The sequence below is a fragment of the Pseudophryne corroboree genome, chromosome 5 (assembly GCF_028390025.1).
Source record: "Pseudophryne corroboree isolate aPseCor3 chromosome 5, aPseCor3.hap2, whole genome shotgun sequence".
NCBI lineage: Eukaryota > Metazoa > Chordata > Amphibia > Anura > Myobatrachidae > Pseudophryne > Pseudophryne corroboree.
The window spans coordinates 686994986-687008275 of record NC_086448.1 but is presented as its reverse complement, the minus strand read 5'-3'; positions in this window follow the sequence as shown (position 1 = coordinate 687008275).

Here is a 13290-nt window from a genome sequence, read left to right as displayed (position 1 = left end):
CATCGTCGTCGACACTGGATTCAGTATCCGTGTCGACATCTGTGTCTGCCATCTGAGGTAGCGGGCGTTTTAGAGCCCCTGATGGCTTTTGAGACAGCTGGGCAGGCACAAGCTGAGAAGCCGGCTGTCCCACATCTGCTATGTCGTCAAACCTTTTATGTAAGGAGTTGACACTTTCACGTAATTCCTTCCACAATTCCATCCACTCAGGTGTCGGCCCCGCAGGGGGTGACATCACATTTATCGGCACTTGCTCTGCCTCCACATATGCCTCCTCATCAAACATGTCGACACAGCCGTACCGACACACCGCATACACACAGGGAATGCTTTGACTGAGGACAGGACTCCACAAAGCCCTTTGGGGAGACAGAGAGAGAGTATGCCAGCACACACCAACAGCGCTATATAACACAGGGATTAACACTATAACTGAGTGATTTTTCCCAATAGCTGCTTGTATACACAATATTGCGCCTAAATTTAGTGCCCCCCCTCTCTTTTTTACCCTATGTAGTCTGGAAACTGCAGGGGAGAGCCTGGGAGCGATCCTTCCAGCGGAGCTGTGAGGGAAAATGGCGCCAGTGTGCTGAGGGAGATAGCCCCGCCCCTTTTTCGGCTGACTTCTCCCGCTTTTTTCTATGTATATCTGGCAGGGGTATTTTACACATATATAGTCTCTATGACTATATTATGTGTTTTTTTGCCAGCCAAGGTACTTAATATTGCAGCCCAGGGCGCCCCCCCCAGCGCCCTGCACCCATCAGTGACCGGAGTGTGAGGTGTGCATGGGAAGCAATGGCGCACAGCTGCAGTGCTGTGCGCTACCTTGTTTGAAGACCGTAGTCTTCTGCCGCCGATTTTCAGGACTCTTCTTGCTTCTGGCTCTGTAAGGGGGACGGCGGCGCGGCTCCGGGAACGGACGATCGAGGTCGGGCCCTGTGTTTGATCCCTCTGGAGCTAATGGTGTCCAGTAGCCTTAGAAGCCCAAACTAGCTGCAAGCAGGTAGGTTCGCTTCTCTCCCCTTAGTCCCTCGTAGCAGTGAGTCTGTTGCCAGCAGATCTCACTGAAAATAAAAAACCTAAAATAAACTTTCTTTTTCTAGGAGCTCAGGAGAGCCCCTAGTGTGCATCCAGCTCAGCCGGGCACAAAATTCTAACTGAGGTCTGGAGGAGGGTCATAGAGGGAGGAGCCAGTGCACACCAGGTAGTCCTAAAGCTTTCTTTAGTTGTGCCCAGTCTCCTGCGGAGCCGTTATTCCCCATGGTCCTTACGGAGTCCCAGCATCCACTTAGTACGTCAGAGAAATAATAATAATAATAACAACAACAACAACAAGTCCCTCACAGTGTTGCTGTATTGTGCTGCATCAGAACAGTGGCAGTGTCCTGACCATCAGTCATTCCAGTGACCAGGCAGTCACAGTGGTATACGCTGCTGCTATATGTCCACTGCTCACATATAATAATAATAATAATAATAACAACAGCAAGTCCCTCACACTGTTGCTGTGTTGTGCTGCATCAGACCAGTGGTAGTGTCCTGGCCATCAGTCATTCCAGTGACCAGGCAGTCACAGTGGTATATGCTGCTGCTATATGTCCACTGCTCACGTATAATAATAACAACAACAACAAGTCCCTCACAGTGTTGCTGTGTTGTGCTGCATCAGACCAGTGGCAGTATCCTGGCCATCAGACATTCCAGTGACCAGGCAGTCACAGTGGTATACGCTGCTGCTATATGTCCACTGCTCGCGTATAACAATAATAATAACAACAACAGTAAGTCCCTCACAGTGATGCTGTGTTGTGCTGCATCAGACCAGTGGTAGTGTCCTGGCCATCAGTCATTACAGTGACCAGGCAGTCACAGTGGAATACACTGCTGCTATATGTCCACTGCTGACGTATAATAATAATAATAATAATAATAACAACAAGTCCCTCACAGTGTTGCTGTGTTGGGCTGCATCAGACCAGTGGTAGTGTCCTGGCCATCAGTCATTCCAATGACCAGGCAGTCACAGTGGTATACACTGCTGCTATATGTCCACTGCTACAGTATTATTATTATTATTATTATTATTATTATTATAACAACAACCACAGGTCCCTCACAGTGTTGCTGTGTTGTGCTGCATCAGACCAGTGGTAGTGTACTGGCCATCAGTCATTCCAGTGACCAGGCAGTCACAGTGGTATACGCTGCTGCTATATGTCTACTGCTGATGTATAATTATAATAATAATAATAATAATAACAAGTCCCTCACAGTGTTGCTGTATTATGCTGCATCAGAACAGTGGTAGTGTCCTGGCCATCAGTCATTCCAGTGACCAGGCAGTCAAAGTGGTATACGCTGCTGCTATATGTCTACTGCTGACATATAATAATAATAATAATAATAATAACAAGTCCCTCACAGTGTTGCTGTGTTGGGCTGCATCGGACCAGTGGTAGTGTCCTGGCCATCAGTCATTCCAGTGACCAGGCAGTCACAGTGGTATACGCTGCTGCTATATGTCTACTGCTGACATATAATAATAATAATAATAATAACAAGTCCCTCACAGTGTTGCTGTGTTGGGCTGCATCGGACCAGTGGAAGTGTCCTGGCCATCAGTCATTCCAGTGACCAGGCAGTCACAGTGGTATACGCTGCTGCTATATATCCACTGCTGACGTATAATAATAATAACAAGTCCCTCACAGTGTTGCTGTGTTGTGCTGCATCAGACCAATGGTAGTGTACTGGCCATCAGTCATTCCAGTGACCAGGCAGTCACATTGGTATATGCTGCTGCTATATGACCACTGTTACAGTATTATTATAATAATAATAACAACAACAAGTCCCTCACGGTGTTGCTGTGTTGTGCTGCATAAGACCAGTGGTAGTGTCCTGGCCATCAGTCATTCCAGTGACCAGGCAGTCACAGTGGAATACACTGCTGCTATATGTCCACTGCTGATGTATAATAATAATAATAATAATAATAATAACAACAAGTCCCTCACAGTGTTGCTGTGTTGGGCTGCATCAGACCAGTGGTAGTGTCCTGGCCATCAGTCATTCCAGTGACCAGGCAGTCACAGTGGAATACACTGCTGCTATATGTCCACTGCTGATGTATAATAATAATAATAATAATAATAACAACAAGTCCCTCACAGTGTTGCTGTGTTGGGCTGCATCAGACCAGTGGTAGTGTCCTGGCCATCAGTCATTCCAGTGACCAGGCAGTCACAGTGGTATACACTGCTGCTATATATCCACTGCTACAGTATAATAATAATAATAATAATAATAATAATAACAACAACCACAGGTCCCTCACAGTGTTGCTGTGTTGTGCTGCATCAGACCAGTGGTAGTGTCCTGGCCATCAGTCATTCCAGTGACCAGGCAGTCACAGTGGTATACGCTGCTGCTATATGTCTACTGCTGACATATAATAATAATAATAATAACAACAAGTCCCTCACAGTGTTGCTGTGTTGTGCTGCATCAGACCAGTGATAGTGTCCTGGCCATCAGTCATTCCAGTGACCAGGCAGTCACAGTGGTATACGCTGCTGCTATATGTCCACTGCTAATGTATAATAATAATAATAATAATAATAACAACAACAACAAGTCCCTCACAGTGTTGCTGTGTTGTGCTGCATAAGACCAGTGGTAGTGTCCTGGCCATCAGTCATTCCAGTGACCAGGCAGTCACAGTGGTATTCGCTGCTGCTATATGTCCACTGCTGACGTATAATAATAACAACAACAGCAAATCCTTCACAGTGTTGCTGTGTTGTGCTGCATCAGACCAGTGGTAGTGTCCTGGCCATCAGTCATTCCAGTGACCAGGCAGTCACAGTGGAATACGCTGCTGCTATATGTCCACTGCTGACATATTATAATAATAATAATAATAACAACAAGTCCCTCACAGTGTTGCTGTGTTGTGCTGCATCAGACCAGTGGTAGTGTCCTGGCCATCAGTCATTCCAGTGACCAGGCAGTCATAGTGGTATACGCTGCTGCTATATGTCCACTGCTAATGTATAATAACAATAACAACAACAGGTCCCTCACAGTGTTGCTGTGTTGTGCTGCATCAGACCAGTGGTAGTGTCCTGGCCATCAGTCATTCCAGTGACCAGGCAGTCACAGTGGAATACACTGCTGCTATATGTCCACTGCTGTAGTATAATAATAATAATAATAATAATAATAACAAGTCCCTCACACTGTTGCTGTGTTGTGCTGCATCAGACCAGTGGTAGTGTCCTGGCCATCAGTCATTCCAGTGACCAGGCAGTCACAGTGGTATACGCTGCTGCTATATGTCCACTGCTGACGTATAGTAATAATAACAAGTCCCTCACAGTGTTGCTGTGTTGTGCTGCATCAGACCAATGGTAGTGTCCTGGCCATCAGGCATTCCAGTGACCAGGCAGTCACATTGGAATACACTGCTGCTATTTGTCCACTGCTGACGTATAATAATAATAATAATAATAATAATAATAACAAGTCCCTCACAGTGTTGCTGTGTTATCCTGCATCAGACCAGTGGTAGTGTCCTGGCCATCAGTCATTCCAGTGACCAGGCAGTCACAGTGGTATACGCTGCTGCTATATGTCCACTGCTGACGTATAATAATAATAAGTCCCTCACAGTGTTGCTGTGTTGTGCTGCATCAGACCAATGGTAGTGTCCTGGCCATCAGTCATTCCAGTGACCAGGCAGTCACTGTGGTATACGGTGCTGCTATATGACCACTGCTACAGTATTATAATAATAATAATAATAATAATAATAATAATAACAACAACAAGTCCCTCACAGTGTTGCTGTGTTGTGCTGCATCAGAACAGTGGTAGTGTCCTGGCCATCAGTCATTCCAGTGACCAGGCAGTCACAGTGGTATACGCTGCTGCTATATGTCCACTGCTCACGTATAATAATAATAATAACAACAGCAAGTCCCTCACACTGTTGCTGTGTTGTGCTACATCAGACCAGTGGTAGTGTCCTGGCCATCAATCATTCCAGTGACCAGGCAGTCACACTGGAATACACTGCTGCTATATGTCCACTGCTGACGTATAATAATAATAATAATAATTATAATAACAAGTCCCTCACAGTGTTGCTGTGTTGGGCTGCATCAGACCAGTGGTAGTGTTCTGGCCATCAGTCATTCCAGTGACCAGGCAGTCACAGTGGTATACGCTGCTGCTGCTATATGTCCACTGCTACAGTATTATAATAATAATAATAATAATAATAATAACCACAAGTCCCTCACAGTGTTGCTGTGTTGTGCTGCATCAGACCAGTGGTAGTGTCCTGGCCATCAGTAATTCCAGTGACCAGGCAGTCACAGTGGTATACACTGCTGCTATATGTCCACTGCTACAGTATAATAATAATAATAATAATAATAATAACAACAACCACAGGTCCCTCACAGTGTTGCTGTGTTGTGCTGCATCAGACCAGTGGTAGTGTCCTGGCCATCAGTCATTCCAGTGACCAGGCAGTCACAGTGGTATACGCTGCTGCTATATGTCTACTGCTGACATATAATAATAATAATAATAATAATAATAACAACAAGTCCCTCACAGTGTTGCTGTGTTGTGCTGCATCAGACCAGTGATAGTGTCCTGGCCATCAGTCATTCCAGTGACAAGGCAGTCACAGTGGTATACGCTGCTGCTATATGTCCACTGCTGATGTACAATAATAATAACAAGTCCCTCACAGTGTTGCTGTGTTGTGCTGCATCAGACCAATGGTAGTGTCCTGGCCATCAGTCATTCCAGTGACCAGGCAGTCACAGTGGTATACGCTGCTGCTATATGTCCACTGCTAATGTATAATAATAATAATAATAATAATAACAACAACAACAAGTCCCTCACAGTGTTGCTGTGTTGTGCTGCATAAGACCAGTGGTAGTGTTCTGGCCATCAGTCATTCCAGTGACCAGGCAGTCACAGTGGTATTCGCTGCTGCTATATGTCCACTGCTGATGTATAATAATAACAACAACAGCAAATCCTTCACAGTGTTGCTGTGTTGTGCTGCATCAGACCAGTGGTAGTGTCCTGGTCATCAGTCATTCCAGTGACCAGGCAGTCACAGTGGAATATGCTGCTGCTATATGTCCACTGCTGACATATTATAATAATAATAATAATAACAACAAGTCCCTCACAGTGTTGCTGTGTTGTGCTGCATCAGACCAGTGGTAGTGTCCTGGCCATCAGTCATTCCAGTGACCAGGCAGTCACAGTGGAATACACTGCTGCTATATGTCCACTGCTGTAGTATTATTATAATAATAATAATAATAATAATAATAATAACAAGTCCCTCACACTGTTGCTGTGTTGTGCTGCATCAGACCAGTGGTAGTGTCCTGGCCATCAGTCATTCCAGTGACCAGGCAGTCACAGTGGAATACACTGCTGCTATATGTCCACTGCTGAAGTATAATAATAATAATAATAATAATAATAATAACAAGTCCCTCACAGTGTTGCTGTGTTGGGCTGCATCAGACAAGTGGTAGTGTCCTGGCCATCAGTCATTCCAGTGACCAGGCAGTCACAGTGCTATACGCTGCTGCTATACGTCCACTGCTACAGTATTATAATAATAATAATAATAATAACCACCACAAGTCCCTCACAGTGTTGTTGTGCTGCATCAGACCAGTGGTAGTGTCCTAGCCATCAGTCATTCCAGTGACCACGCAGTCACAGTGGTATACGCTGCTGCTATATGTCTACTGCTGACATATAATAATAATAACAAGTCCCTCACAGTGTTGCTGTGTTATGCTGCATCAGACCAGTGGTAGTGTCCTGGCCATCAGTCATTCCAGTGACCAAGCAGTCACAGTGGTATATGCTGCTGCTATATGTCCACTGCGCACGTATAATAATAATAACAAGTCCCTCACAGTGTTGCTGTGTTATGCTGCATCAGACCAGTGGTAGTGTCCTGGCCATCAGTCATTCCAGTGACCAGGCAGTCACAGTGGTATACGCTGCTGCTATATGTCCACTGCTGACGTATAATAATAATAAGTCCCTCACAGTGTTGCTGTGTTGTGCTGCATCAGACCAATGGTAGTGTCCTGGCCATCAGGCATTCCAGTGACCAGGCAGTCACATTGGAATACACTGCTGCTATTTGTCCACTGCTGACGTATAATAATAATAATAATAATAATAATAACAAGTCCCTCACAGTGTTGCTGTGTTATCCTGCATCAGACCAGTGGTAGTGTCCTGGCCATCAGTCATTCCAGTGACCAGGCAGTCACAGTGGTATACGCTGCTGCTATATGTCCACTGCTGACGTATAATAATAATAAGTCCCTCACAGTGTTGTTGTGTTGTGCTGCATCAGACCAATGGTAGTGTCCTGGCCATCAGTCATTCCAGTGACCAGGCAGTCACTGTGGTATACGGTGCTGCTATATGACCACTGCTACAGTATTATAATAATAATAATAATAATAACAACAACAAGTCCCTCACAGTGTTGCTGTGTTGTGCTGCATCAGAACAGTGGTAGTATCCTGGCCATCAGTCATTCCAGTGACCAGGCAGTCACAGTGGTATTCGCTGCTGCTATATGTCCACTGCTGATGTATAATAATAACAACAGCAAATCCTTCACAGTGTTGCTGTGTTGTGCTGCATCAGACCAGTGGTAGTGTCCTGGTCATCAGTTATTCCAGTGACCAGGCAGTCACAGTGGAATACGCTGCTGCTATATGTCCACTGCTGACATATTATAATAATAATAATAACAACAAGTCCCTCACAGTGTTGCTGTGTTGTGCTGCATCAGACCAGTGGTAGTGTCCTGGCCATCAGTCATTCCAGTGACCAGGCAGTCATAGTGGTATACGCTGCTGCTATATGTCCACTGCTAATGTATAATAATAATAATAATAACAACAACAGGTCCCTCACAGTGTTGCTGTGTTGTGCTGCATCAGACCAGTGGTAGTGTCCTGGCCATCAGTCATTCCAGTGACCAGGCAGTCACAGTGGAATACACTGCTGCTATATGTCCACTGCTGTAGTATAATAATAATAATAATAATAATAATAACAAGTCCCTCACACTGTTGCTGTGTTGTGCTGCATCAGACCAGTGGTAGTGTCCTGGCCATCAGTCATTCCAGTGACCAGGCAGTCACAGTGGAATACACTGCTGCTATATGTCCACTGCTGAAGTATAATAATAATAATAATAATAATAATAATAACAAGTCCCTCACAGTGTTGCTGTGTTGGGCTGCATCAGACCAGTGGTAGTGTCCTGGCCATCAGTCATTCCAGTGACCAGGCAGTCACAGTGCTATACGCTGCTGCTATACGTCCACTGCTACAGTATAATAATAATAATAACCACAAGTCCCTCACAGTGTTGTTGTGCTGCATCAGACCAGTGGTAGTGTCCTAGCCATCAGTCATTCCAGTGAACACGCAGTCACAGTGGTATACGCTGCTGCTATATGTCTACTGCTGACATATAATAATAATAACAACAAGTCCCTCACAGTGTTGCTGTGTTATGCTGCATCAGACCAGTGGTAGTGTCCTGGCCATCAGTCATTCCAGTGACCAAGCAGTCACAGTGGTATATGCTGCTGCTATATGTCCACTGCGCACGTATAATAATAATAACAAGTCCCTCACAGTGTTGCTGTGTTATGCTGCATCAGACCAGTGGTAGTGTCCTGGCCATCAGTCATTCCAGTGACCAGGCAGTCACAGTGGTATACGCTGCTGCTATATGTCCACTGCTGACGTATAATAATAATAACAAGTCCCTCACAGTGTTGCTGTGTTGTGCTGCATCAGACCAATGGTAGTGTCCTGGCCATCAGGCATTCCAGTGACCAGGCAGTCACATTGGAATACACTGCTGCTATTTGTCCACTGCTGACGTATAATAATAATAATAATAATAATAATAATAATAATAATAACAAGTCCCTCACAGTGTTGCTGTGTTATCCTGCATCAGACCAGTGGTAGTGTCCTGGCCATCAGTCATTCCAGTGACCAGGCAGTCACAGTGGTATACGCTGCTGCTATATGTCCACTGCTGACGTATAATAATAATAAGTCCCTCACAGTGTTGCTGTGTTGTGCTGCATCAGACCAATGGTAGTGTCCTGGCCATCAGTCATTCCAGTGACCAGGCAGTCACTGTGGTATACGGTGCTGCTATATGACCACTGCTACAGTATTATAATAATAATAATAACAACAACAACAAGTCCCTCACAGTGTTGCTGTGTTGTGCTGCATCAGAACAGTGGTAGTATCCTGGCCATCAGTCATTCCAGTGACCAGGCAGTCACACTGGAATACACTGCTGCTATATGTCCACTGCTGACGTATAATAATAATAATAATAATAATAATTATTATTATAATAACAAGTCCCTCACAGTGTTGCTGTGTTGGGCTGCATCAGACCAGTGGTAGTGTCCTGGCCATCAGTCATTCCAGTGACCAGGCAGTCACAGTGGTATACGCTGCTGCTATATGTCCACTGCTACAGTATAATAATAATAATAATAATAATAACCACAAGTCCCTCACAGTGTTGCTGTGTTGTGCTGCATCAGACCAGTGGTAGTGTCCTGGCCATCAGTCATTCCAGTGACCACGCAGTCACAGTGGTATACGCTGCTGCTATATGTCTACTGCTGACATATAATAATAATAACAACAAGTCCCTCACAGTGTTGCTGTGTTGTGCTGCATCAGACCAGTGGTAGTGTCCTGGTCATCAGTCATTCCAGTGACCAGGCAGTCACAGTGGTATACGCTGCTGCTATATGTCCACTGCTGACATATAATAATAATAATAACAAGTCCCTCACAGTGTTGCTGTGTTTTCCTGCATCAGACCAGTGGTAGTGTCCTGGCCATCAGTCATTCCAGTGACCAAGCAGTCACTGTGGTATATGCTGCTGCTTTATATCCACTGCTGACGTATAATAATAACACCAACAACAACAGGTCCCTCACAGTGTTGCTGTGTTGTTCTGCATCAGACCAGTGGTAGTGTCCTGTCCATCAGTCATTCCAGTGACCAGGCAGTCACAGCGGTATACGCTGCTGCTATATGTCTATTGCTAACGTATAATAATAATAATAATAATAATAATAACAACAAGTCCCTCACAGTGTTGCTGTGTTGTGCTGCATCAGACCAGTGGTAGTGTCCTGGCCATCAGTCATTCCAGTGACCAGGCAGTCACACTGGTATACACTGCTGCTATATGTCCACTGCTGATGTATTATAATAATAATAATAATAATAACAACAACAAAAAGTCCCTCACAGTGTTGCTGTGTTGTGCTGCATCAGACCAGTGGTAGTGTCCTGGCCATCAGTCATTCCAGTGACCAGGCAGTCACAGTGGTATACACTGCTGCTATATGTCGACTGCTGACGTATAATAATAATAATAATAATAATAACAAGTCCCTCACAGTGTTGCTGTGTTGTGCTGCATCAGACCAGTGGTAGTGTCCTGGCCATCAGTCATTCCAGTGACCAGGCAGTCACAGTGGTATACGCTGCTGCTATATGTCCACTGCTGACGTATAATAATAATAACAAGTCCCTCACAGTGTTGCTGTGTTGTGCTGCATCAGACCAATGGTAGTGTCCTGGCCATCAGGCATTCCAGTGACCAGGCAGTCACATTGGAATACACTGCTGCTATTTGTCCACTGCTGACGTATAATAATAATAATAATAATAATAATAATAACAAGTCCCTCACAGTGTTGCTGTGTTATCCTGCATCAGACCAGTGGTAGTGTCCTGGCCATCAGTCATTCCAGTGACCAGGCAGTCACAGTGGTATACGCTGCTGCTATATGTCCACTGCTGACGTATAATAATAATAAGTCCCTCACAGTGTTGCTGTGTTGTGCTGCATCAGACCAATGGTAGTGTCCTGGCCATCAGTCATTCCAGTGACCAGGCAGTCACTGTGGTATACGGTGCTGCTATATGACCACTGCTACAGTATTATAATAATAATAACAACAACAAGTCCCTCACAGTGTTGCTGTGTTGTGCTGCATCAGAACAGTGGTAGTATCCTGGCCATCAGTCATTCCAGTGACCAGGCAGTCACAGTGGTATTCGCTGCTGCTATATGTCCACTGCTGATGTATAATAATAACAACAACAGCAAATCCTTCACAGTGTTGCTGTGTTGTGCTGCATCAGACCAGTGGTAGTGTCCTGGTCATCAGTCATTCCAGTGACCAGGCAGTCACAGTGGAATACGCTGCTGCTATATGTCCACTGCTGACATATTATAATAATAATAATAATAATAACAACAAGTCCCTCACAGTGTTGCTGTGTTGTGCTGCATCAGACCAGTGGTAGTGTCCTGGCCATCAGTCATTCCAGTGACCAGGCAGTCATAGTGGTATACGCTGCTGCTATATGTCCACTGCTAATGTATAATAATAATAATAACAACAACAGGTCCCTCACAGTGTTGCTGTGTTGTGCTGCATCAGACCAGTGGTAGTGTCCTGGCCATCAGTCATTCCAGTGACCAGGCAGTCACAGTGGAATACACTGCTGCTATATGTCCACTGCTGAAGTATAATAATAATAATAATAATAACAAGTCCCTCACAGTGTTGCTGTGTTGGGCTGCATCAGACCAGTGGTAGTGTCCTGGCCATCAGTCATTCCAGTGACCAGGCAGTCACAGTGGAATACACTGCTGCTATATGTCCACTGCTGAAGTATAATAATAACAAGTCCCTCACAGTGTTGCTGTGTTGGGCTGCATCAGACCAGTGGTAGTGTCCTGGCCATCAGTCATTCCAGTGACCAGGCAGTCACAGTGCTATACGCTGCTGCTATACGTCCACTGCTACAGTATAATAATAATAATAACCACAAGTCCCTCACAGTGTTGTTGTGCTGCATCAGACCAGTGGTAGTGTCCTAGCCATCAGTCATTCCAGTGACCACGCAGTCACAGTGGTATACGCTGCTGCTATATGTCTACTGCGGACATATAATAATAATAACAACAAGTCCCTCACAGTGTTGCTGTGTTATGCTGCATCAGACCAGTGGTAGTGTCCTGGCCATCAGTCATTCCAGTGACCAAGCAGTCACAGTGGTATATGCTGCTGCTATATGTCCACTGCGCACGTATAATAATAATAACAAGTCCCTCACAGTGTTGCTGTGTTATGCTGCATCAGACCAGTGGTAGTGTCCTGGCCATCAGTCATTCCAGTGACCAGGCAGTCACAGTGGTATACGCTGCTGCTATATGTCCACTGCTGACGTATAATAATAATAACAAGTCCCTCACAGTGTTGCTGTGTTGTGCTGCATCAGACCAATGGTAGTGTCCTGGCCATCAGGCATTCCAGTGACCAGGCAGTCACATTGGAATACACTGCTGCTATTTGTCCACTGCTGACGTATAATAATAATAATAATAACAACAAGTCCCTCACAGTGTTGCTGTGTTATCCTGCATCAGACCAGTGGTAGTGTCCTGGCCATCAGTCATTCCAGTGACCAGGCAGTCACAGTGGTATACGCTGCTGCTATATGTCCACTGCTGACGTATAATAATAATAAGTCCCTCACAGTGTTGCTGTGTTGTGCTGCATCAGACCAATGGTAGTGTCCTGGCCATCAGTCATTCCAGTGACCAGGCAGTCACTCTGGTATACGGTGCTGCTATATGACCACTGCTACAGTATTATAATAATAATAATAACAACAACAAGTCCCTCACAGTGTTGCTGTGTTGTGCTGCATCAGAACAGTGGTAGTATCCTGGCCATCAGTCATTCCAGTGACCAGGCAGTCACAGTGGTATACGCTGCTGCTATATGTCCACTGCTCACGTATAATAATAATAATAATTATAATAACAAGTCCCTCACAGTGTTGCTGTGTTGGGCTGCATCAGACCAGTGGTAGTGTCCTGGCCATCAGTCATTCCAGTGACCAGGCAGTCACAGTGGTATACGCTGCTGCTATATGTCCACTGCTACAGTATAATAATAATAATAATAATAATAATAACCACAAGTCCCTCACAGTGTTGCTGTGTTGTGCTGCATCAGACCAGTGGTAGTGTCCTGGCCATCAGTCATTCCAGTGACCAGGCAGTCACAGTGGTATACGCTGCTGCTATATGTCCACTGCTGCCATATAATAATAATAATAAT